This window comes from Lissotriton vulgaris, chromosome 12 (genome assembly GCF_964263255.1).
Source record: "Lissotriton vulgaris chromosome 12, aLisVul1.2, whole genome shotgun sequence".
NCBI lineage: Eukaryota > Metazoa > Chordata > Amphibia > Caudata > Salamandridae > Lissotriton > Lissotriton vulgaris.
In genome coordinates this window covers 443,560,116-443,583,789 of record NC_141700.1, presented here as the reverse complement: position 1 = coordinate 443,583,789, position 23,674 = coordinate 443,560,116, and the positions used below count along the sequence as shown (strand labels likewise).

At 29.9% G+C, this 23,674-nt stretch overlaps 15 non-coding genes across 15 annotated transcripts; all 15 read left to right on the top strand.

Annotated features, from left to right (window-relative positions):
• The first annotated feature begins 128 nt into the window (after positions 1 to 128).
• TRNAT-AGU (transfer RNA threonine (anticodon AGU)) lies at positions 129 to 202 on the top strand. The gene has a single exon. It is a non-coding gene; the product is annotated as a tRNA-Thr (tRNA).
• A 947-nt stretch (positions 203 to 1,149) lies between these two features.
• TRNAT-CGU (transfer RNA threonine (anticodon CGU)) lies at positions 1,150 to 1,222 on the top strand. Its single transcript has one exon. It is a non-coding gene; the product is annotated as a tRNA-Thr (tRNA).
• A 1,456-nt stretch (positions 1,223 to 2,678) lies between these two features.
• On the top strand, positions 2,679 to 2,752 carry TRNAT-AGU (transfer RNA threonine (anticodon AGU)). The gene has a single exon. It is a non-coding gene; the product is annotated as a tRNA-Thr (tRNA).
• A 1,968-nt stretch (positions 2,753 to 4,720) lies between these two features.
• TRNAT-CGU (transfer RNA threonine (anticodon CGU)) lies at positions 4,721 to 4,793 on the top strand. Its single transcript has one exon. It is a non-coding gene; the product is annotated as a tRNA-Thr (tRNA).
• Positions 4,794 to 6,249: 1,456 nt separating this feature from the next.
• TRNAT-AGU (transfer RNA threonine (anticodon AGU)) lies at positions 6,250 to 6,323 on the top strand. The gene has a single exon. It is a non-coding gene; the product is annotated as a tRNA-Thr (tRNA).
• A 4,513-nt stretch (positions 6,324 to 10,836) lies between these two features.
• Positions 10,837 to 10,910, top strand: TRNAT-AGU (transfer RNA threonine (anticodon AGU)). Its single transcript has one exon. It is a non-coding gene; the product is annotated as a tRNA-Thr (tRNA).
• Positions 10,911 to 11,857: 947 nt separating this feature from the next.
• Positions 11,858 to 11,930, top strand: TRNAT-CGU (transfer RNA threonine (anticodon CGU)). Its single transcript has one exon. It is a non-coding gene; the product is annotated as a tRNA-Thr (tRNA).
• A 1,456-nt stretch (positions 11,931 to 13,386) lies between these two features.
• On the top strand, positions 13,387 to 13,459 carry TRNAT-CGU (transfer RNA threonine (anticodon CGU)). The gene has a single exon. It is a non-coding gene; the product is annotated as a tRNA-Thr (tRNA).
• Positions 13,460 to 14,915: 1,456 nt separating this feature from the next.
• TRNAT-AGU (transfer RNA threonine (anticodon AGU)) lies at positions 14,916 to 14,989 on the top strand. The gene has a single exon. It is a non-coding gene; the product is annotated as a tRNA-Thr (tRNA).
• A 1,967-nt stretch (positions 14,990 to 16,956) lies between these two features.
• On the top strand, positions 16,957 to 17,029 carry TRNAT-CGU (transfer RNA threonine (anticodon CGU)). The gene has a single exon. It is a non-coding gene; the product is annotated as a tRNA-Thr (tRNA).
• Positions 17,030 to 19,501: 2,472 nt separating this feature from the next.
• Positions 19,502 to 19,575, top strand: TRNAT-AGU (transfer RNA threonine (anticodon AGU)). Its single transcript has one exon. It is a non-coding gene; the product is annotated as a tRNA-Thr (tRNA).
• Positions 19,576 to 20,014: 439 nt separating this feature from the next.
• On the top strand, positions 20,015 to 20,087 carry TRNAT-CGU (transfer RNA threonine (anticodon CGU)). The gene has a single exon. It is a non-coding gene; the product is annotated as a tRNA-Thr (tRNA).
• Positions 20,088 to 22,559: 2,472 nt separating this feature from the next.
• On the top strand, positions 22,560 to 22,633 carry TRNAT-AGU (transfer RNA threonine (anticodon AGU)). Its single transcript has one exon. It is a non-coding gene; the product is annotated as a tRNA-Thr (tRNA).
• A 436-nt stretch (positions 22,634 to 23,069) lies between these two features.
• Positions 23,070 to 23,142, top strand: TRNAT-CGU (transfer RNA threonine (anticodon CGU)). Its single transcript has one exon. It is a non-coding gene; the product is annotated as a tRNA-Thr (tRNA).
• A 435-nt stretch (positions 23,143 to 23,577) lies between these two features.
• On the top strand, positions 23,578 to 23,651 carry TRNAT-AGU (transfer RNA threonine (anticodon AGU)). Its single transcript has one exon. It is a non-coding gene; the product is annotated as a tRNA-Thr (tRNA).
• Positions 23,652 to 23,674: the final 23 nt, after the last annotated feature.

Below are 23,674 nucleotides of genomic sequence, written 5' to 3'. Positions count from 1 at the left end.
AAGAGTCTTCATTCATCTTAAGTGTTTGAGTAGAGAAGTGTGTGAACTTAGAAAAGAATATGAAAGTGAAAAAGCAATATTCTCTTGAACACCATAAAGAAAAGTGTTTCAAATTTAAGAATCAAGTGGGTGCTGTGGCTTAGCTGGTTAAAGTGCCTGTCTAGTAAACAGGAGATCCTGAGTTCAAATCTCAGCAGCGCCTTGCTTTTCTCATTGTTATATAACAAATCATTTTCATTAGGTCTTATTCCGATACAATTAAAATATAAAAGTCTGATTCATCTTACTGTTGAACAGATCATCTTTAACCTTATAAAATCCCAAGTATTTTCAAGATTATAGAATGAATACTGTTATTGCCAAATGAAAAAAATACATATCTATGAGAAAGACGTAGATGAAATTTCTACCTAGATTTGAGCAATATTAATACCTTAATGATTTTTTTTTAAAGAATTCAAGAAATGAAATTGAGTTTTATAAGAGTACCTGTTTATTGAAACATATTAATACTTGCGTAGTGATTGAGTATGTTTTCGTGTTTAAGATTAGAATACATATAAAGAAGAATTTATAGCAGGAAACACATTTTCATCATCAACAATAAATTATGTATGCATTTCTTACTATTAACGTTGGTGCTGTGGCTTAGTGGTTAAAGCGCCTGTCTCGTAAACAGGAAATCCTGAGTTCAAATCTCAACAGCGCCTTGCTTTTCTCATTGTAATATATAACAAATCATTTTCATTAGGTCTTATTCCGATACAATTAAAATATAAAAGTCTGATTCATCTTACTGTTGAACAGATCATCTTTAACCTTATAAAAACCCAAGTATTTTCAAGATTATAGAATGAATAATGTTATTGCAAAATGAAAAAAATACATATCTATGAGAAAGACGTAGATGAAATGTCTACCTAGATTGGAGTAATATTATTACCTTCATGAAAAAAAATTGTAAAGAATTCAAGAAATGAAATTGGGTTTTATAAGAGTACCTGTTTATTAAAACATATTTATACTTGCGTAGTGATTGAGTATGTTTTCGTGTTTAAGATTACAATACATATAAAGAAGAATTTATAGCAGGAAACACATTTTCATCATCAACAATAAATTATGTATGCATTTCTTACTATTAACGTTGGTGCTGTGGCTTAGTGGTTAAAGCGCCTGTCTCGTAAACAGGAAATCCTGAGTTCAAATCTCAGCAGCACCTAAATGTTTTCTCCATGCTTTCCGAATAATTTTCATCTAACAAATGTTGAATACAATTTAAGAATAAACATCTGGTTCTATGAACTTTAGAATAAGTTATCTTAAACATTAAATAAAATGCTTGGTATTGTGAAGATTTTTGTAGGAATGCATTGACTGAAATAGGGAAAAGAAAATGACAAAGAACAAGATAGAGGTGAATGATCACTCTATTGTTGAATTCAACTAATCCATTCTTCAGCAAGGTATATTTTAAAATGATATGAATAGGGTAAACTTCAAATTAGAGAGGTGTTTTTGAATCAGTGAAGAGTCTTCATTCATCTTAAGTGTTTGAGTAGAGAAGTGTGTGAACTTAGAAAAGAATATGAAAGTGAAAAAGCAATATTCTCTTGAAAACCATAAAGAAAAGTGTTTCAAATGTAAGAATCAAGTGGGTGCTGTGGCTTAGCTGGTTAAAGCACCTGTCTAGTAAACAGGAGATCCTGAGTTCATCTCTCAGCAGTGCCTTGCTTTTCTCATTGTTATATAACAAATCATTTTCATTAGGTCTTATTCCGATACAATTAAAATATAAAAGTCTGATTCATCTTACTGTTGAACAGATCACCTTTAACCTTATAAAAACCCAGGTATTTTCAAGATTATAGAATGAATACTGTTATTGCAAAATGAAAAAAAGTACATATCTATGGGAAAGACGTAGATGAAATGTCTACCAAGATTGGAGCAATATTATTACCTTCATGAATTTTTTTTTTAAAGAATTCAAGAAATGAAATTGGGTTTTATAAGAGTACCTGTTTATTAAAACATATGAATCCTTGTGAAGTGATTGAGTATCTTTTCGTGTTTAAGATTACAATACATATAAAGAAGAATTTATAGCAGAAAACACATTTTCATCATCAACAATAAATTATTTATGCATTTTTTACTATTACCGTTGGTGCTGTGGCTAAGTGGTTAAAGCTCCTATCTCGTAAACAGGAAATCCTGAGTTCAAATCTCAGCAGCATTTAACTGTTTTCTTCATGCTTTCCGAATAATTTTCATCAAACAAGTGTTGAATACAATTTAAGTATAAACATCTGGTTCTATGAACTTTAGAATAAGTTATCTTAAAAATGAAATAAAATGCGTTGGTATTGTGAAGATTTTTGTAGGAATGCATTGACTGAAATAGGGAAAAGAAAATGACAAAGAACAAGATAGAGGTGAATGATCACTCTATGGTGGAATTCAACAAATCCATTCTTCAGCAAGGAATATTTTAAAATGATATGAATAGGGTAAACTTCAAATTAGAGAGGTGTTTTTGAATAAGTGAAGAGTCTTCATTCATCTTAAGTGTTTGAGTAGAGAAGTGTGTGAACTTAGAAAAGAATATGAAAGTGAAAAAGCAATATTCTCTTGAACACCATAAAGAAAAGTGTTTCAAATTTAAGAATCAAGTGGGTGCTGTGGCTTAGCTGGTTAAAGCGCCTGTCTAGTAAACAGGAGATCCTGAGTTCAAATCTCAGCAGCGCCTTGCTTTTCTCATTGTAATATATAACAAATCATTTTCATTAGGTCTTATTCCGATACAATTAAAATATAAAAGTCTGATTCATCTTACTGATGTACAGATCATCTTTAACCTTATAAAAACCCAAGTATTTTCAAGATTATAGAATGAATAATGTTATTGCAAAATGAAAAAAGTACATATCTATGAGAAAGACGTAGATGAAATGTCTACCAAGATTGGAGCAATATTATTACCTTCATGAAAAAAAATTGTAAAGAATTCAAGAAATGAAATTGGGTTTTATAAGAGTACCTGTTTATTAAAATATATGAATCCTTGCGTAGTGATTGAGTATCTTTTCGTGTTTAAGATTACAATACATATAATGAAGAATTTATAGCAGAAAACACATTTTCATCATCAACAATAAATTATTTATGCATTTTTTACTGTTACCGTTAGTGCTGTGGCTTAGTGGTTAAAGCTCCTATCTCGTAAACAGGAAATCCTGAGTTCAAATCTCAGCAGCATTTAACTGTTTTCTTCATGCTTTCCGAATAATTTTCATCAAACAAGTGATGAATACAATTTAAGTATAAACATCTGGTTCTATGAACTTTAGAATAAGTTATCTTAAAAATTAAATAAAATACTTGATATTGTGAGGATTTTTGTAGGAATGCATTGATTGAAATAGGGAAAAGAAAATGACAAAGAACAAGATAGAGGTGAATGGTCACTCTATTGTTGAATTCAACTAATCCATTCTTCAGCAAGGTATATTTTAAAATGATATGAATAGGGTAAGCTTCAAATTAGAGAGGTGTTTTTGAATAAGTGAAGAGTCTTCATTCATCTTAAGTGTTTGAGTAGAGAAGTGTGTGAACTTAGAAAAGAATATGAAAGTGAAAAAGCAATATTCTCTTGAACACCATAAAGAAAAGTGTTTCAAATTTAAGAATCAAGTGGGTGCTGTGGCTTAGCTGGTTAAAGCGCCTGTCTAGTAAACAGGAGACCCTAAGTTCAACTCTCAGCAGTGCCTTGCTTTTCTCATTGTTATATAACAAATCATTTTCATTAGGTCTTATTCCGATACAATTAAAATATAAAAGTCTGATTCATCTTACTGTTGAACAGATCATCTTAAACCTTATAAAAACACAAGTATTTTCAAGATTATAGAATGAATACTGTTATTGCCAAATGAAAAAAATACATATCTATGAGAAAGACGTAGATGAAATTTCTACCTAGATTTGAGCAATATTAATACCTTCATGATTTTTTTTTAAAGTATTCAAGAAATGAAATTGAGTTTTATAAGAGTACCTGTTTATTGAAACATATTAATACTTGCGTAGTGATTGAGTATGTTTTCGTGTTTAAGATTAGAATACATATAAAGAAGAATTTATAGCAGGAAACACATTTTCATCATCAACAATAAATTATGTATGCATTTCTTACTTTTAACGTTGGTGCTGTGGCTTAGTGGTTAAAGCGCCTGTCTCGTAAACAGGAAATCCTGAGTTCAAATCTCAACAGCGCCTTGCTTTTCTCATTGTAATATATAACAAATCATTTTCATTAGGTCTTATTCCGATACAATTAAAATATAAAAGTCTGATTCATCTTACTGTTGAACAGATCATCTTTAACCTTATAAAAACCCAAGTATTTTCAAGATTATAGAATGAATAATGTTATTGCAAAATGAAAAAAATACATATCTATGAGAAAGACGTAGATGAAATGTCTACCTAGATTGGAGTAATATTATTACCTTCATGAAAAAAAATTGTAAAGAATTCAAGAAATGAAATTGGGTTTTATAAGAGTACCTGTTTATTAAAACATATTAATACTTGCGTAGTGATTGAGTATGTTTTCGTGTTTAAGATTACAATACATATAAAGAAGAATTTATAGCAGGAAACACATTTTCATCATCAACAATAAATTATGTATGCATTTCTTACTATTAACGTTGGTGCTGTGGCTTAGTGGTTAAAGCGCCTGTCTCGTAAACAGGAAATCCTGAGTTCAAATCTCAGCAGCACCTAACTGTTTTCTCCATGCTTTCCGAATAATTTTCATCAAACAAATGTTGAATACAATTTAAGAATAAACATCTGGTTCTATGAACTTTAGAATAAGTTATCTTAAACATTAAATAAAATGCTTGGTATTGTGAAGATTTTTGTAGGAATGCATTGACTGAAATAGGGAAAAGAAAATGACAAAGAACAAGATAGAGGTGAATGATCACTCTATTGTTGAATTCAACTAATCCATTCTTCAGCAAGGTATATTTTAAAATGATATGAATAGGGTAAACTTCAAATTAGAGAGGTGTTTTTGAATAAGTGAAGAGTCTTCATTCATCTTAAGTGTTTGAGTAGAGAAGTGTGTGAACTTAGAAAAGAATATGAAAGTGAAAAAGCAATATTCTCTTGAAAACCATAAAGAAAAGTGTTTCAAATTTAAGAATCAAGTGGGTGCTGTGGCTTAGCTGGTTAAAGCACCTGTCTAGTAAACAGGAGATCCTGAGTTCATCTCTCAGCAGTGCCTTGCTTTTCTCATTGTTATATAACAAATCATTTTCATTAGGTCTTATTCCGATACAATTAAAATATAAAAGTCTGATTCATCTTACTGTTGAACAGATCACCTTTAACCTTATAAAAACCCAGGTATTTTCAAGATTATAGAATGAATACTGTTATTGCAAAATGAAAAAAAGTACATATCTATGAGAAAGACGTAGATGAAATGTCTACCAAGATTGGAGCAATATTATTACCTTCATGAATTTTTTTTTTAAAGAATTCAAGAAATGAAATTGGGTTTTATAAGAGTACCTGTTTATTAAAACATATGAATCCTTGTGAAGTGATTGAGTATCTTTTCGTGTTTAAGATTACAATACATATAAAGAAGAATTTATAGCAGAAAACACATTTTCATCATCAACAATAAATTATTTATGCATTTTTTACTATTACCGTTGGTGCTGTGGCTAAGTGGTTAAAGCTCCTATCTCGTAAACAGGAAATCCTGAGTTCAAATCTCAGCAGCATTTAACTGTTTTCTTCATGCTTTCCGAATAATTTTCATCAAACAAGTGTTGAATACAATTTAAGTATAAACATCTGGTTCTATGAACTTTAGAATAAGTTATCTTAAAAATGAAATAAAATGCGTTGGTATTGTGAAGATTTTTGTAGGAATGCATTGACTGAAATAGGGAAAAGAAAATGACAAAGAACAAGATAGAGGTGAATGATCACTCTATGGTGGAATTCAACAAATCCATTCTTCAGCAAGGAATATTTTAAAATGATATGAATAGGGTAAACTTCAAATTAGAGAGGTGTTTTTGAATAAGTGAAGAGTCTTCATTCATCTTAAGTGTTTGAGTAGAGAAGTGTGTGAACTTAGAAAAGAATATGAAAGTGAAAAAGCAATATTCTCTTGAACACCATAAAGAAAAGTGTTTCAAATTTAAGAATCAAGTGGGTGCTGTGGCTTAGCTGGTTAAAGCGCCTGTCTAGTAAACAGGAGATCCTGAGTTCAAATCTCAGCAGCACCTTGCTTTTCTCATTGTAATATATAACAAATCATTTTCATTAGGTCTTATTCCGATACAATTAAAATATAAAAGTCTGATTCATCTTACTGATGTACAGATCATCTTTAACCTTATAAAAACCCAAGTATTTTCAAGATTATAGAATGAATAATGTTATTGCAAAATGAAAAAAGTACATATCTATGAGAAAGACGTAGATGAAATGTCTACCAAGATTGGAGCAATATTATTACCTTCATGAAAAAAAATTGTAAAGAATTCAAGAAATGAAATTGGGTTTTATAAGAGTACCTGTTTATTAAAATATATGAATCCTTGCGTAGTGATTGAGTATCTTTTCGTGTTTAAGATTACAATACATATAATGAAGAATTTATAGCAGAAAACACATTTTCATCATCAACAATAAATTATTTATGCATTTTTTACTGTTACCGTTGGTGCTGTGGCTTAGTGGTTAAAGCTCCTATCTCGTAAACAGGAAATCCTGAGTTCAAATCTCAGCAGCATTTAACTGTTTTCTTCATGCTTTCCGAATAATTTTCATCAAACAAGTGATGAATACAATTTAAGTATAAACATCTGGTTCTATGAACTTTAGAATAAGTTATCTTAAAAATTAAATAAAATACTTGATATTGTGAGGATTTTTGTAGGAATGCATTGATTGAAATAGGGAAAAGAAAATGACAAAGAACAAGATAGAGGTGAATGGTCACTCTATTGTTGAATTCAACTAATCCATTCTTCAGCAAGGTATATTTTAAAATGATATGAATAGGGTAAGCTTCAAATTAGAGAGGTGTTTTTGAATAAGTGAAGAGTCTTCATTCATCTTAAGTGTTTGAGTAGAGAAGTGTGTGAACTTAGAAAAGAATATGAAAGTGAAAAAGCAATATTCTCTTGAACACCATAAAGAAAAGTGTTTCAAATTTAAGAATCAAGTGGGTGCTGTGGCTTAGCTGGTTAAAGCGCCTGTCTAGTATACAGGAGACCCTAAGTTCAACTCTCAGCAGTGCCTTGCTTTTCTCATTGTTATATAACAAATCATTTTCATTAGGTCTTATTCTGATACAATTAAAATATAAAAGTCTGATTCATCTTACTGTTGAACAGATCATCTTAAACCTTATAAAAACACAAGTATTTTCAAGATTATAGAATGAATACTGTTATTGCCAAATGAAAAAAATACATATCTATGAGAAAGACGTAGATGAAATTTCTACCTAGATTTGAGCAATATTAATACCTTCATGTTTTTTTTTTAAAGTATTCAAGAAATGAAATTGAGTTTTATAAGAGTACCTGTTTATTGAAACATATTAATACTTGCGTAGTGATTGAGTATGTTTTCGTGTTTAAGATTAGAATACATATAAAGAAGAATTTATAGCAGGAAACACATTTTCATCATCAACAATAAATTATGTATGCATTTCTTACTATTAACGTTGGTGCTGTGGCTTAGTGGTTAAAGCGCCTGTCTCGTAAACAGGAAATCCTGAGTTCAAATCTCAACAGCGCCTTGCTTTTCTCATTGTAATATATAACAAATCATTTTCATTAGGTCTTATTCCGATACAATTAAAATATAAAAGTCTGATTCATCTTACTGTTGAACAGATCATCTTTAACCTTATAAAAACCCAAGTATTTTCAAGATTATAGAATGAATAATGTTATTGCAAAATGAAAAAAATACATATCTATGAGAAAGACGTAGATGAAATGTCTACCTAGATTGGAGTAATATTATTACCTTCATGAAAAAAAATTGTAAAGAATTCAAGAAATGAAATTGGGTTTTATAAGAGTACCTGTTTATTAAAACATATTAATACTTGCGTAGTGATTGAGTATGTTTTCGTGTTTAAGATTACAATACATATAAAGAAGAATTTATAGCAGGAAACACATTTTCATCATCAACAATAAATTATGTATGCATTTCTTACTATTAACGTTGGTGCTGTGGCTTAGTGGTTAAAGCGCCTGTCTCGTAAACAGGAAATCCTGAGTTCACATCTCAGCAGCACCTAAATGTTTTCTCCATGCTTTCCGAATAATTTTCATCAAACAAATGTTGAATACAATTTAAGAATAAACATCTGGTTCTATGAACTTTAGAATAAGTTATCTTAAACATTAAATAAAATGCTTGGTATTGTGAAGATTTTTGTAGGAATGCATTGACTGAAATAGGGAAAAGAAAATGACAAAGAACAAGATAGAGGTGAATGATCACTCTATTGTTGAATTCAACTAATCCATTCTTCAGCAAGGTATATTTTAAAATGATATGAATAGGGTAAACTTCAAATTAGAGAGGTGTTTTTGAATAAGTGAAGAGTCTTCATTCATCTTAAGTGTTTGAGTAGAGAAGTGTGTGAACTTAGAAAAGAATATGAAAGTGAAAAAGCAATATTCTCTTGAAAACCATAAAGAAAAGTGTTTCAAATTTAAGAATCAAGTGGGTGCTGTGGCTTAGCTGGTTAAAGCACCTGTCTAGTAAACAGGAGATCCTGAGTTCATCTCTCAGCAGTGCCTTGCTTTTCTCATTGTTATATAACAAATCATTTTCATTAGGTCTTATTCCGATACAATTAAAATATAAAAGTCTGATTCATCTTACTGTTGAACAGATCACCTTTAACCTTATAAAAACCCAGGTATTTTCAAGATTATAGAATGAATACTGTTATTGCAAAATGAAAAAAAGTACATATCTATGAGAAAGACGTAGATGAAATGTCTACCAAGATTGGAGCAATATTATTACCTTCATGAATTTTTTTTTTAAAGAATTCAAGAAATGAAATTGGGTTTTATAAGAGTACCTGTTTATTAAAACATATGAATCCTTGTGAAGTGATTGAGTATCTTTTCGTGTTTAAGATTACAATACATATAAAGAAGAATTTATAGCAGAAAACACATTTTCATCATCAACAATAAATTATTTATGCATTTTTTACTATTACCGTTGGTGTTGTGGCTAAGTGGTTAAAGCTCCTATCTCGTAAACAGGAAATCCTGAGTTCAAATCTCAGCAGCATTTAACTGTTTTCTTCATGCTTTCCGAATAATTTTCATCAAACAAGTGTTGAATACAATTTAAGTATAAACATCTGGTTCTATGAACTTTAGAATAAGTTATCTTAAAAAATAAATAAAATACTTGGTATTGTGAAGATTTTTGTAGGAATGCATTGATTGAAATAGGGAAAAGAAAATGACAAAGAACAAGATAGAGGTGAATGATCACTCTATTGTTGAATTCAACTAATCCATACTTCAGCAAGGTATATTTTAAAATGATATGAATAGGGTAAACTTCAAATTAGAGAGGTGTTTTTGAATAAGTGAAGAGTCTTCATTCATCTTAAGTTTATGAGTAGAGAAGTGTGTGAACTTAGAAAAGAATATGAAAGTGAAAAAGCATTATTCTCTTGAACACCATAAAGAAAAAGTTTTCAAAATTAAGAATCAAGTGGGTGCTGTGGCTTAGCTGGTTAAAACGCCTGTCTAGTAAACAGGAGATCCTGAGTTCAACTCTGAGCTGTGCCTTGCTTTTCTCATTGTTATATAACAAATCATTTTCATTAGGTCTTATTCCGATACAATTAAAATATAAAAGTCTGATTTATCTTACTGTTGAACAGATCATCTTAAACCTTATAAAAACACAAGTATTTTCAAGATTATAGAATGAATAATGTTATTGCCAAATAAAAAAAGACATATCTATGAGAAAGACGTAGATGAAAATTCTACCTAGATTTGAGCAATATTAATACCTTCATGATTTTTTTTTTAAAGAATTCAAGAAATGAAATTGAGTTTTATAAGAGTACCTTTTTATTAAAACATAATAATCCTTGCGTAGTGATTGAGTATGTTTTCGTGTTTAAGATTACAATACATATAAAGAAGAATTTATAGCAGAAAACAAATTTTCATCATTAACAATAAATTCTTTATGCATTTCTTACTATCAACGTTGGTGCTGTGGCTTAGTGGTTAAAGCGCCTGTCTCGTAATCAGGAAATCCTGAGTTCAAATCTCAACAGCATTTAACTCTTTTCTCCATGCTTTCCGAATAATTTTCATCAAACAAGTGTTGAATACAATTTAAGAATAAACATCTGGTTCTATGAACTTTAGAATAAGTTATCTTAAAAATTAAATAAAATGCTTGGTATTGTGAAGATTTTTGAAGGAATGCATTGACTGAAATAGGGATAAGAAAATGACAAAGAACAAGATAGAGGTAAATGTTCACTCTATTGTTGAATTCAACTAATCCATTCTTCAGCAAGGTATATTTTAAAATGATATGAATAGAGTAAACTTCAAATTAGAGAGGTGTTTTTGAATAAGTGAAGAGTCTTCATTCATCTTAAGTGTTTGAGTAGAGAAGTGTGTGAACTTAGAAAAGAATATGAAAGTGAAAAAGCAATATTCTCTTGAACACCATAAAGAAAAGTGTTTCAAATTTAAGAATCAAGTGGGTGCTGTGGCTTAGCTGGTTAAAGTGCCTGTCTAGTAAACAGGAGATCCTGAGTTCAAATCTCAGCAGCGCCTTGCTTTTCTCATTGTTATATAACAAATCATTTTCATTAGGTCTTATTCCGATACAATTAAAATATAAAAGTCTGATTCATCTTACTGTTGAACAGATCATCTTTAACCTTATAAAATCCCAAGTATTTTCAAGATTATAGAATGAATACTGTTATTGCCAAATGAAAAAAATACATATCTATGAGAAAGACGTAGATGAAATTTCTACCTAGATTTGAGCAATATTAATACCTTAATGATTTTTTTTTAAAGAATTCAAGAAATGAAATTGAGTTTTATAAGAGTACCTGTTTATTGAAACATATTAATACTTGCGTAGTGATTGAGTATGTTTTCGTGTTTAAGATTAGAATACATATAAAGAAGAATTTATAGCAGGAAACACATTTTCATCATCAACAATAATTTATGTATGCATTTCTTACTATTAACGTTGGTGCTGTGGCTTAGTGGTTAAAGCGCCTGTCTCGTAAACAGGAAATCCTGAGTTCAAATCTCAACAGCGCCTTGCTTTTCTCATTGTAATATATAACAAATCATTTTCATTAGGTCTTATTCCGATACAATTAAAATATAAAAGTCTGATTCATCTTACTGTTGAACAGATCATCTTTAACCTTATAAAAACCCAAGTATTTTCAAGATTATAGAATGAATAATGTTATTGCAAAATGAAAAAAATACATATCTATGAGAAAGACGTAGATGAAATGTCTACCTAGATTGGAGTAATATTATTACCTTCATGAAAAAAAATTGTAAAGAATTCAAGAAATGAAATTGGGTTTTATAAGAGTACCTGTTTATTAAAACATATTAATACTTGCGTAGTGATTGAGTATGTTTTCGTGTTTAAGATTACAATACATATAAAGAAGAATTTATAGCAGGAAACACATTTTCATCATCAACAATAAATTATGTATGCATTTCTTACTATTAACGTTGGTGCTGTGGCTTAGTGGTTAAAGCGCCTGTCTCGTAAACAGGAAATCCTGAGTTCAAATCTCAGCAGCACCTAAATGTTTTCTCCATGCTTTCCGAATAATTTTCATCAAACAAATGTTGAATACAATTTAAGAATAAACATCTGGTTCTATGAACTTTAGAATAAGTTATCTTAAACATTAAATAAAATGCTTGGTATTGTGAAGATTTTTGTAGGAATGCATTGACTGAAATAGGGAAAAGAAAATGACAAAGAACAAGATAGAGGTGAATGATCACTCTATTGTTGAATTCAACTAATCCATTCTTCAGCAAGGTATATTTTAAAATGATATGAATAGGGTAAACTTCAAATTAGAGAGGTGTTTTTGAATCAGTGAAGAGTCTTCATTCATCTTAAGTGTTTGAGTAGAGAAGTGTGTGAACTTAGAAAAGAATATGAAAGTGAAAAAGCAATATTCTCTTGAACACCATAAAGAAAAGTGTTTCAAATTTAAGAATCAAGTGGGTGCTGTGGCTTAGCTGGTTAAAGCGCCTGTCTAGTAAACAGGAGACCCTAAGTTCAACTCTCAGCAGTGCCTTGCTTTTCTCATTGTTATATAACAAATCATTTTCATTAGGTCTTATTCCGATACAATTAAAATATAAAAGTCTGATTCATCTTACTGTTGAACAGATCATCTTAAACCTTATAAAAACACAAGTATTTTCAAGATTATAGAATGAATACTGTTATTGCCAAATGAAAAAAATACATTTCTATGAGAAAGACGTAGATGAAATTTCTACCTAGATTTGAGCAATATTAATACCTTCATGATTTTTTTTTAAAGTATTCAAGAAATGAAATTGAGTTTTATAAGAGTACCTGTTTATTGAAACATATTAATACTTGCGTAGTGATTGAGTATGTTTTCGTGTTTAAGATTAGAATACATATAAAGAAGAATTTATAGCAGGAAACACATTTTCATCATCAACAATAAATTATGTATGCATTTCTTACTTTTAACGTTGGTGCTGTGGCTTAGTGGTTAAAGCGCCTGTCTCGTAAACAGGAAATCCTGAGTTCAAATCTCAACAGCGCCTTGCTTTTCTCATTGTAATATATAACAAATCATTTTCATTAGGTCTTATTCCGATACAATTAAAATATAAAAGTCTGATTCATCTTACTGTTGAACAGATCATCTTTAACCTTATAAAAACCCAAGTATTTTCAAGATTATAGAATGAATAATGTTATTGCAAAATGAAAAAAATACATATCTATGAGAAAGACGTAGATGAAATGTCTACCTAGATTGGAGTAATATTATTACCTTCATGAAAAAAAATTGTAAAGAATTCAAGAAATGAAATTGGGTTTTATAAGAGTACCTGTTTATTAAAACATATTAATACTTGCGTAGTGATTGAGTATGTTTTCGTGTTTAAGATTACAATACATATAAAGAAGAATTTATAGCAGGAAACACATTTTCATCATCAACAATAAATTATGTATGCATTTCTTACTATTAAGGTTGGTGCTGTGGCTTAGTGGTTAAAGCGCCTGTCTCGTAAACAGGAAATCCTGAGTTCAAATCTCAGCAGCACCTAAATGTTTTCTCCATGCTTTCCGAATAATTTTCATCAAACAAATGTTGAATACAATTTAAGAATAAACATCTGGTTCTATGAACTTTAGAATAAGTTATCTTAAACATTAAATAAAATGCTTGGTATTGTGAAGATTTTTGTAGGAATGCATTGACTGAAATAGGGAAAAGAAAATGACAAAGAACAAGATAGAGGTGAATGATCACTCTATTGTTGAATTCAACTAATCCATTCTTCAGCAAGGTATATTTTAAAATGATATGAATAGGGTAAACTTCAAATTAGAGAGGTGTTTTTGAATAAGTGAAGAGTCTTCATTCATCTTAAGTGTTTGAGTAGAGAAGTGTGTGAACTTAGAAAAGAATATGAAAGTGAAAAAGCAATATTCTCTTGAAAACCATAAAGAAAAGTGTTTCAAATTTAAGAATCAAGTGGGTGCTGTGGCTTAGCTGGTTAAAGCACCTGTCTAGTAAACAGGAGATCCTGAGTTCATCTCTCAGCAGTGCCTTGCTTTTCTCATTGTTATATAACAAATCATTTTCATTAGGTCTTATTCCGATACAATTAAAATATAAAAGTCTGATTCATCTTACTGTTGAACAGATCACCTTTAACCTTATAAAAACCCAGGTATTTTCAAGATTATAGAATGAATACTGTTATTGCAAAATGAAAAAAAGTACATATCTATGAGAAAGACGTAGATGAAATGTCTACCAAGATTGGAGCAATATTATTACCTTCATGAATTTTTTTTTTAAAGAATTCAAGAAATGAAATTGGGTTTTATAAGAGTACCTGTTTATTAAAACATATGAATCCTTGTGAAGTGATTGAGTATCTTTTCGTGTTTAAGATTACAATACATATAAAGAAGAATTTATAGCAGAAAACACATTTTCATCATCAACAATAAATTATTTATGCATTTTTTACTATTACCGTTGGTGCTGTGGCTAAGTGGTTAAAGCTCCTATCTCGTAAACAGGAAATCCTGAGTTCAAATCTCAGCAGCATTTAACTGTTTTCTTCATGCTTTCCGAATAATTTTCATCAAACAAGTGTTGAATACAATTTAAGTATAAACATCTGGTTCTATGAACTTTAGAATAAGTTATCTTAAAAATGAAATAAAATGCGTTGGTATTGTGAAGATTTTTGTAGGAATGCATTGACTGAAATAGGGAAAAGAAAATGACAAAGAACAAGATAGAGGTGAATGATCACTCTATGGTGGAATTCAACAAATCCATTCTTCAGCAAGGAATATTTTAAAATGATATGAATAGGGTAAACTTCAAATTAGAGAGGTGTTTTTGAATAAGTGAAGAGTCTTCATTCATCTTAAGTGTTTGAGTAGAGAAGTGTGTGAACTTAGAAAAGAATATGAAAGTGAAAAAGCAATATTCTCTTGAACACCATAAAGAAAAGTGTTTCAAATTTAAGAATCAAGTGGGTGCTGTGGCTTAGCTGGTTAAAGCGCCTGTCTAGTAAACAGGAGATCCTGAGTTCAAATCTCAGCAGCGCCTTGCTTTTCTCATTGTAATATATAACAAATCATTTTCATTAGGTCTTATTCCGATACAATTAAAATATAAAAGTCTGATTCATCTTACTGATGTACAGATCATCTTTAACCTTATAAAAACCCAAGTATTTTCAAGATTATAGAATGAATAATGTTATTGCAAAATGAAAAAAGTACATATCTATGAGAAAGACGTAGATGAAATGTCTACCAAGATTGGAGCAATATTATTACCTTCATGAAAAAAAATTGTAAAGAATTCAAGAAATGAAATTGGGTTTTATAAGAGTACCTGTTTATTAAAATATATGAATCCTTGCGTAGTGATTGAGTATCTTTTCGTGTTTAAGATTACAATACATATAATGAAGAATTTATAGCAGAAAACACATTTTCATCATCAACAATAAATTATTTATGCATTTTTTACTGTTACCGTTGGTGCTGTGGCTTAGTGGTTAAAGCTCCTATCTCGTAAACAGGAAATCCTGAGTTCAAATCTCAGCAGCATTTAACTGTTTTCTTCATGCTTTCCGAATAATTTTCATCAAACAAGTGATGAATACAATTTAAGTATAAACATCTGGTTCTATGAACTTTAGAATAAGTTATCTTAAAAATTAAATAAAATACTTGATATTGTGAGGATTTTTGTAGGAATGCATTGATTGAAATAGGGAAAAGAAAATGACAAAGAACAAGATAGAGGTGAATGGTCACTCTATTGTTGACTTCAACTAATCCATTCTTCAGCAAGGTATATTTTAAAATGATATGAATAGGGTAAGCTTCAAATTAGAGAGGTGTTTTTGAATAAGTGAAGAGTCTTCATTCATCTTAAGTGTTTGAGTAGAGAAGTGTGTGAACTTAGAAAAGAATATGAAAGTGAAAAAGCAATATTCTCTTGAACACCATAAAGAAAAGTGTTTCAAATTTAAGAATCAAGTGGGTGCTGTGGCTTAGCTGGTTAAAGCGCCTGTCTAGTAAACAGGAGACCCTAAGTTCAACTCTCAGCAGTGCCTTGCTTTTCTCATTGTTATATAACAAATCATTTTCATTAGGTCTTATTCCGATACAATTAAAATATAAAAGTCTGATTCATCTTACTGTTGAACAGATCATCTTAAACCTTATAAAAACACAAGTATTTTCAAGATTATAGAATGAATACTGTTATTGCCAAATGAAAAAAATACATATCTATGAGAAAGACGTAGATGAAATTTCTACCTAGATTTGAGCAATATTAATACCTTCATGATTTTTTTTTAAAGTATTCAAGAAATGAAATTGAGTTTTATAAGAGTACCTGTTTATTGAAACATATTAATACTTGCGTAGTGATTGAGTATGTTTTCGTGTTTAAGATTAGAATACATATAAAGAAGAATTTTAGCAGGAAACACATTTTCATCATCAACAATAAATTATGTATGCATTTCTTACTATTAACGTTGGTGCTGTGGCTTAGTGGTTAAAGCGCCTGTCTCGTAAACAGGAAATCCTGAGTTCAAATCTCAACAGCGCCTTGCTTTTCTCATTGTAATATATAACAAATCATTTTCATTAGGTCTTATTCCGATACAATTAAAATATAAAAGTCTGATTCATCTTACTGTTGAACAGATCATCTTTAACCTTATAAAAACCCAAGTATTTTCAAGATTATAGAATGAATAATGTTATTGCAAAATGAAAAAAATACATATCTATGAGAAAGACGTAGATGAAATGTCTACCTAGATTGGAGTAATATTATTACCTTCATGAAAAAAAATTGTAAAGAATTCAAGAAATGAAATTGGGTTTTATAAGAGTACCTGTTTATTAAAACATATTAATACTTGCGTAGTGATTGAGTATGTTTTCGTGTTTAAGATTACAATACATATAAAGAAGAATTTATAGCAGGAAACACATTTTCATCATCAACAATAAATTATGTATGCATTTCTTACTATTAACGTTGGTGCTGTGGCTTAGTGGTTAAAGCGCCTGTCTCGTAAACAGGAAATCCTGAGTTCAAATCTCAGCAGCACCTAAATGTTTTCTCCATGCTTTCCGAATAATTTTCATCAAACAAATGTTGAATACAATTTAAGAATAAACATCTGGTTCTATGAACTTTAGAATAAGTTATCTTAAACATTAAATAAAATGCTTGGTATTGTGAAGATTTTTGTAGGAATGCATTGACTGAAATAGGGAAAAGAAAATGACAAAGAACAAGATAGAGGTGAATGATCACTCTATTGTTGAATTCAACTAATCCATTCTTCAGCAAGGTATATTTTAAAATGATATGAATAGGGTAAACTTCAAATTAGAGAGGTGTTTTTGAATAAGTGAAGAGTCTTCATTCATCTTAAGTGTTTGAGTAGAGAAGTGTGTGAACTTAGAAAAGAATATGAAAGTGAAAAAGCAATATTCTCTTGAAAACCATAAAGAAAAGTGTTTCAAATTTAAGAATCAAGTGGGTGCTGTGGCTTAGCTGGTTAAAGCACCTGTCTAGTAAACAGGAGATCCTGAGTTCATCTCTCAGCAGTGCCTTGCTTTTCTCATTGTTATATAACAAATCATTTTCATTAGGTCTTATTCCGATACAATTAAAATATAAAAGTCTGATTCATCTTACTGTTGAACAGATCACCTTTAACCTTATAAAAACCCAGGTATTTTCAAGATTATAGAATGAATACTGTTATTGCAAAATGAAAAAAAGTACATATCTATGAGAAAGACGTAGATGAAATGTCTACCAAGATTGGAGCAATATTATTACCTTCATGAATTTTTTTTTAAAGAATTCAAGAAATGAAATTGGGTTTTATAAGAGTACCTGTTTATTAAAACATATGAATCCTTGTGAAGTGATTGAGTATCTTTTCGTGTTTAAGATTACAATACATATAAAGAAGAATTTATAGCAGAAAACACATTTTCATCATCAACAATAAATTATTTATGCATTTTTTACTATTACCGTTGGTGCTGTGGCTAAGTGGTTAAAGCTCCTATCTCGTAAACAGGAAATCCTGAGTTCAAATCTCAGCAGCATTTAACTGTTTTCTTCACGCTTTCCGAATAATTTTCATCAAACAAGTGTTGAATACAATTTAAGTATAAACATCTGGTTCTATGAACTTTAGAATAAGTTATCTTAAAAAATAAATAAAATACTTGGTATTGTGAAGATTTTTGTAGGAATGCATTGATTGAAATAGGGAAAAGAAAATGACAAAGAACAAGATAGAGGTGAATGATCACTCTATTGTTGAATTCAACTAATCCATACTTCAGCAAGGTATATTTTAAAATGATATGAATAGGGTAAACTTCAAATTAGAGAGGTGTTTTTGAATAAGTGAAGAGTCTTCATTCATCTTAAGTTTATGAGTAGAGAAGTGTGTGAACTTAGAAAAGAATATGAAAGTGAAAAAGCATTATTCTCTTGAACACCATAAAGAAAAAGTTTTCAAAATTAAGAATCAAGTGGGTGCTGTGGCTTAGCTGGTTAAAACGCCTGTCTAGTAAACAGGAGATCCTGAGTTCAACTCTGAGCTGTGCCTTGCTTTTCTCATTGTTATATAACAAATCATTTTCATTAGGTCTTATTCCGATACAATTAAAATATAAAAGTCTGATTTATCTTACTGTTGAACAGATCATCTTAAACCTTATAAAAACACAAGTATTTTCAAGATTATAGAATGAATAATGTTATTGCCAAATAAAAAAAGACATATCTATGAGAAAGACGTAGATGAAAATTCTACCTAGATTTGAGCAATATTAATACCTTCATGATTTTTTTTTTAAAGAATTCAAGAAATGAAATTGAGTTTTATAAGAGTACCTTTTTATTAAAACATAATAATCCTTGCGTAGTGATTGAGTATGTTTTCGTGTTTAAGATTACAATACATATAAAGAAGAATTTATAGCAGAAAACAAATTTTCATCATTAACAATAAATTCTTTATGCATTTCTTACTATCAACGTTGGTGCTGTGGCTTAGTAGTTAAAGCGCCTGTCTCGTAATCAGGAAATCCTGAGTTCAAATCTCAACAGCATATAACTCTTTTCTCCATGCTTTCCGAATAATTTTCATCAAAAAAGTGTTGAATACAATTTAAGAATAAACATCTGGTTCTATGAACTTTAGAATAAGTTATCTTAAAAATGAAATAAAATGCGTTGGTATTGTGAAGATTTTTGTAGGAATGCATTGACTGAAATAGGGAAAAGAAAATGACAAAGAACAAGATAGAGGTGAATGATCACTCTATTGTGGAATTCAACAAATCCATTCTTCAGCAAGGAATATTTTAAAATGATATGAATAGGGTAAACTTCAAATTAGAGAGGTGTTTTTGAATAAGTGAGGAGTCTTCATTCATCTTAAGTGTTTGAGTAGAGAAGTGTGTGAACTTAGAAAAGAATAGGAAAGTGAAAAAGCAATATTCTCTTGAACACCATAAAGAAAAGTGTTTCAAATTTAAGAATCAAGTGGGTGCAGTGGCTTAGCTGGTTAAAGCGCCTGTCTAGTAAACAGGAGATCCTGAGTTCAAATCTCAGCAGCGCCTTGCTTTTCTCATTGTAATATATAACAAATCATTTTCATTAGGTCTTATTCCGATACAATTAAAATATAAAAGTCTGATTCATCTTACTGTTGAACAGATCATCTTTAACCTTATAAAAACCCAAGTATTTTCAAGATTATAGAATGAATACTGTTATTGCAAAATGAAAAAAATACATATCTATGAGAAAGACGTAGATGAAATGTCTACCTAGATTGGAGTAATATTATTACCTTCATGAAAAAAAATTGTAAAGAATTCAAGAAATGAAATTGGGTTTTATAAGAGTACCTGTTTATTAAAACATATTAATACTTGCGTAGTGATTGAGTATGTTTTCGTGTTTAAGATTACAATACATATAAAGAAGAATTTATAGCAGGAAACACATTTTCATCATCAACAATAAATTATGTATGCATTTCTTACTATTAACATTGGTGCTGTGGCTTAGTGGTTAAAGCGCCTGTCTCGTAAACAGGAAATCCTGAGTTCAAATCTCAGCAGCACCTAAATGTTTTCTCCATGCTTTCCGAATAATTTTCATCAAACAAATGTTGAATACAATTTAAGAATAAACATCTGGTTCTATGAACTTTAGAATAAGTTATCTTAAACATTAAATAAAATGCTTGGTATTGTGAAGATTTTTGTAGGAATGCATTGACTGAAATAGGGAAAAGAAAATGACAAAGAACAAGATAGAGGTGAATGATCACTCTATTGTTGAATTCAACTAATCCATTCTTCAGCAAGGTATATTTTAAAATGATATGAATAGGGTAAACTTCAAATTAGAGAGGTGTTTTTGAATAAGTGAAGAGTCTTCATTCATCTTAAGTGTTTGAGTAGAGAAGTGTGTGAACTTAGAAAAGAATATGAAAGTGAAAAAGCAATATTCTCTTGAAAACCATAAAGAAAAGTGTTTCAAATTTAAGAATCAAGTGGGTGCTGTGGCTTAGCTGGTTAAAGCACCTGTCTAGTAAACAGGAGATCCTGAGTTCATCTCTCAGCAGTGCCTTGCTTTTCTCATTGTTATATAACAAATCATTTTCATTAGGTCTTATTCCGATACAATTAAAATATAAAAGTCTGATTCATCTTACTGTTGAACAGATCACCTTTAACCTTATAAAAACCCAGGTATTTTCAAGATTATAGAATGAATACTGTTATTGCAAAATGAAAAAAAGTACATATCTATGAGAAAGACGTAGATGAAATGTCTACCAAGATTGGAGCAATATTATTACCTTCATGAATTTTTTTTTAAAGAATTCAAGAAATGAAATTGGGTTTTATAAGAGTACCTGTTTATTAAAACATATGAATCCTTGTGAAGTGATTGAGTATCTTTTCGTGTTTAAGATTACAATACATATAAAGAAGAATTTATAGCAGAAAACACATTTTCATCATCAACAATAAATTATTTATGCATTTTTTACTATTACCGTTGGTGCTGTGGCTAAGTGGTTAAAGCTCCTATCTCGTAAACAGGAAATCCTGAGTTCAAATCTCAGCAGCATTTAACTGTTTTCTTCACGCTTTCCGAATAATTTTCATCAAACAAGTGTTGAATACAATTTAAGTATAAACATCTGGTTCTATGAACTTTAGAATAAGTTATCTTAAAAAATAAATAAAATACTTGGTATTGTGAAGATTTTTGTAGGAATGCATTGATTGAAATAGGGAAAAGAAAATGACAAAGAACAAGATAGAGGTGAATGATCACTCTATTGTTGAATTCAACTAATCCATACTTCAGCAAGGTATATTTTAAAATGATATGAATAGGGTAAACTTCAAATTAGAGAGGTGTTTTTGAATAAGTGAAGAGTCTTCATTCATCTTAAGTTTATGAGTAGAGAAGTGTGTGAACTTAGAAAAGAATATGAAAGTGAAAAAGCATTATTCTCTTGAACACCATAAAGAAAAAGTTTTCAAAATTAAGAATCAAGTGGGTGCTGTGGCTTAGCTGGTTAAAACGCCTGTCTAGTAAACAGGAGATCCTGAGTTCAACTCTGAGCTGTGCCTTGCTTTTCTCATTGTTATATAACAAATCATTTTCATTAGGTCTTATTCCGATACAATTAAAATATAAAAGTCTGATTTATCTTACTGTTGAACAGATCATCTTAAACCTTATAAAAACACAAGTATTTTCAAGATTATAGAATGAATAATGTTATTGCCAAATAAAAAAAGACATATCTATGAGAAAGACGTAGATGAAAATTCTACCTAGATTTGAGCAATATTAATACCTTCATGATTTTTTTTTTAAAGAATTCAAGAAATGAAATTGAGTTTTATAAGAGTACCTTTTTATTAAAACATAATAATCCTTGCGTAGTGATTGAGTATGTTTTCGTGTTTAAGATTACAATACATATAAAGAAGAATTTATAGCAGAAAACAAATTTTCATCATTAACAATAAATTCTTTATGCATTTCTTACTATCAACGTTGGTGCTGTGGCTTAGTAGTTAAAGCGCCTGTCTCGTAATCAGGAAATCCTGAGTTCAAATCTCAACAGCATATAACTCTTTTCTCCATGCTTTCCGAATAATTTTCATCAAACAAGTGTTGAATACAATTTAAGAATAAACATCTGGTTCTATGAACTTTAGAATAAGTTATCTTAAAAATGAAATAAAATGCGTTGGTATTGTGAAGATTTTTGTAGGAATGCATTGACTGAAATAGGGAAAAGAAAATGACAAAGAACAAGATAGAGGTGAATGATCACTCTATTGTGGAATTCAACAAATCCATTCTTCAGCAAGGAATATTTTAAAATGATATGAATAGGGTAAACTTCAAATTAGAGAGGTGTTTTTGAATAAGTGAGGAGTCTTCATTCATCTTAAGTGTTTGAGTAGAGAAGTGTGTGAACTTAGAAAAGAATAGGAAAGTGAAAAAGCAATATTCTCTTGAACACCATAAAGAAAAGTGTTTCAAATTTAAGAATCAAGTGGGTGCAGTGGCTTAGCTGGTTAAAGCGCCTGTCTAGTAAACAGGAGATCCTGAGTTCAAATCTCAGCAGCGCCTTGCTTTTCTCATTGTTATATAACAAATCATTTTCATTAGGTCTTATTCCGATACAATTAAAATATAAAAGTCTGATTCATCTTACTGATGAACAGATCATCTTTAACCTTATAAAAACCCAAGTATTTTCAAGATTATAGAATGAATACTGTTATTGCAAAATGAAAAAAATACATATCTATGAGAAAGACGTTGATGAAATGTCTACCTAGATTGGAGTAATATTATTACCTTCATGAAAAAAATTGTAAAGAATCCAAGAAATGAAATTGGGTTTTATAAGAGTACCTGTTTATTAAAACATATTAATACTTGCGTAGTGATTGAGTATGTTTTCGTGTTTAAGATTACAATACATATAAAGAAGAATTTATAGCAGGAAACACATTTTCATCATCAACAATAAATTATGTATGCATTTCTTACTATTAACATTGGTGCTGTGGCTTAGTGGTTAAAGCGCCTGTCTCGTAAACAGGAAATCCTGAGTTCAAATCTCAGCAGCACCTAAATGTTTTCTCCATGCTTTCCGAATAATTTTCATCAAACAAATGTTGAATACAATTTAAGAATAAACATCTGGTTCTATGAACTTTAGAATAAGTTATCTTAAACATTAAATAAAATGCTTGGTATTGTGAAGATTTTTGTAGGAATGCATTGACTGAAATAGGGAAAAGAAAATGACAAAGAACAAGATAGAGGTGAATGATCACTCTATTGTGGAATTCAACAAATCCATTCTTCAGCAAGGAATATTTTAAAATGATATGAATAGGGTAAACTTCAAATTAGAGAGGTGTTTTTGAATAAGTGAGGAGTCTTCATTCATCTTAAGTGTTTGAGTAGAGAAGTGTGTGAACTTAGAAAAGAATATGAAAGTGAAAAAGCAATATTCTCTTGAACACCATAAAGAAAAGTGTTTCAAATTTAAGAATCAAGTGGGTGCAGTGGCTTAGCTGGTTAAAGCGCCTGTCTAGTAAACAGGAGATCCTGAGTTCAAATCTCAGCAGCGCCTTGCTTTTCTCATTGTTATATAAC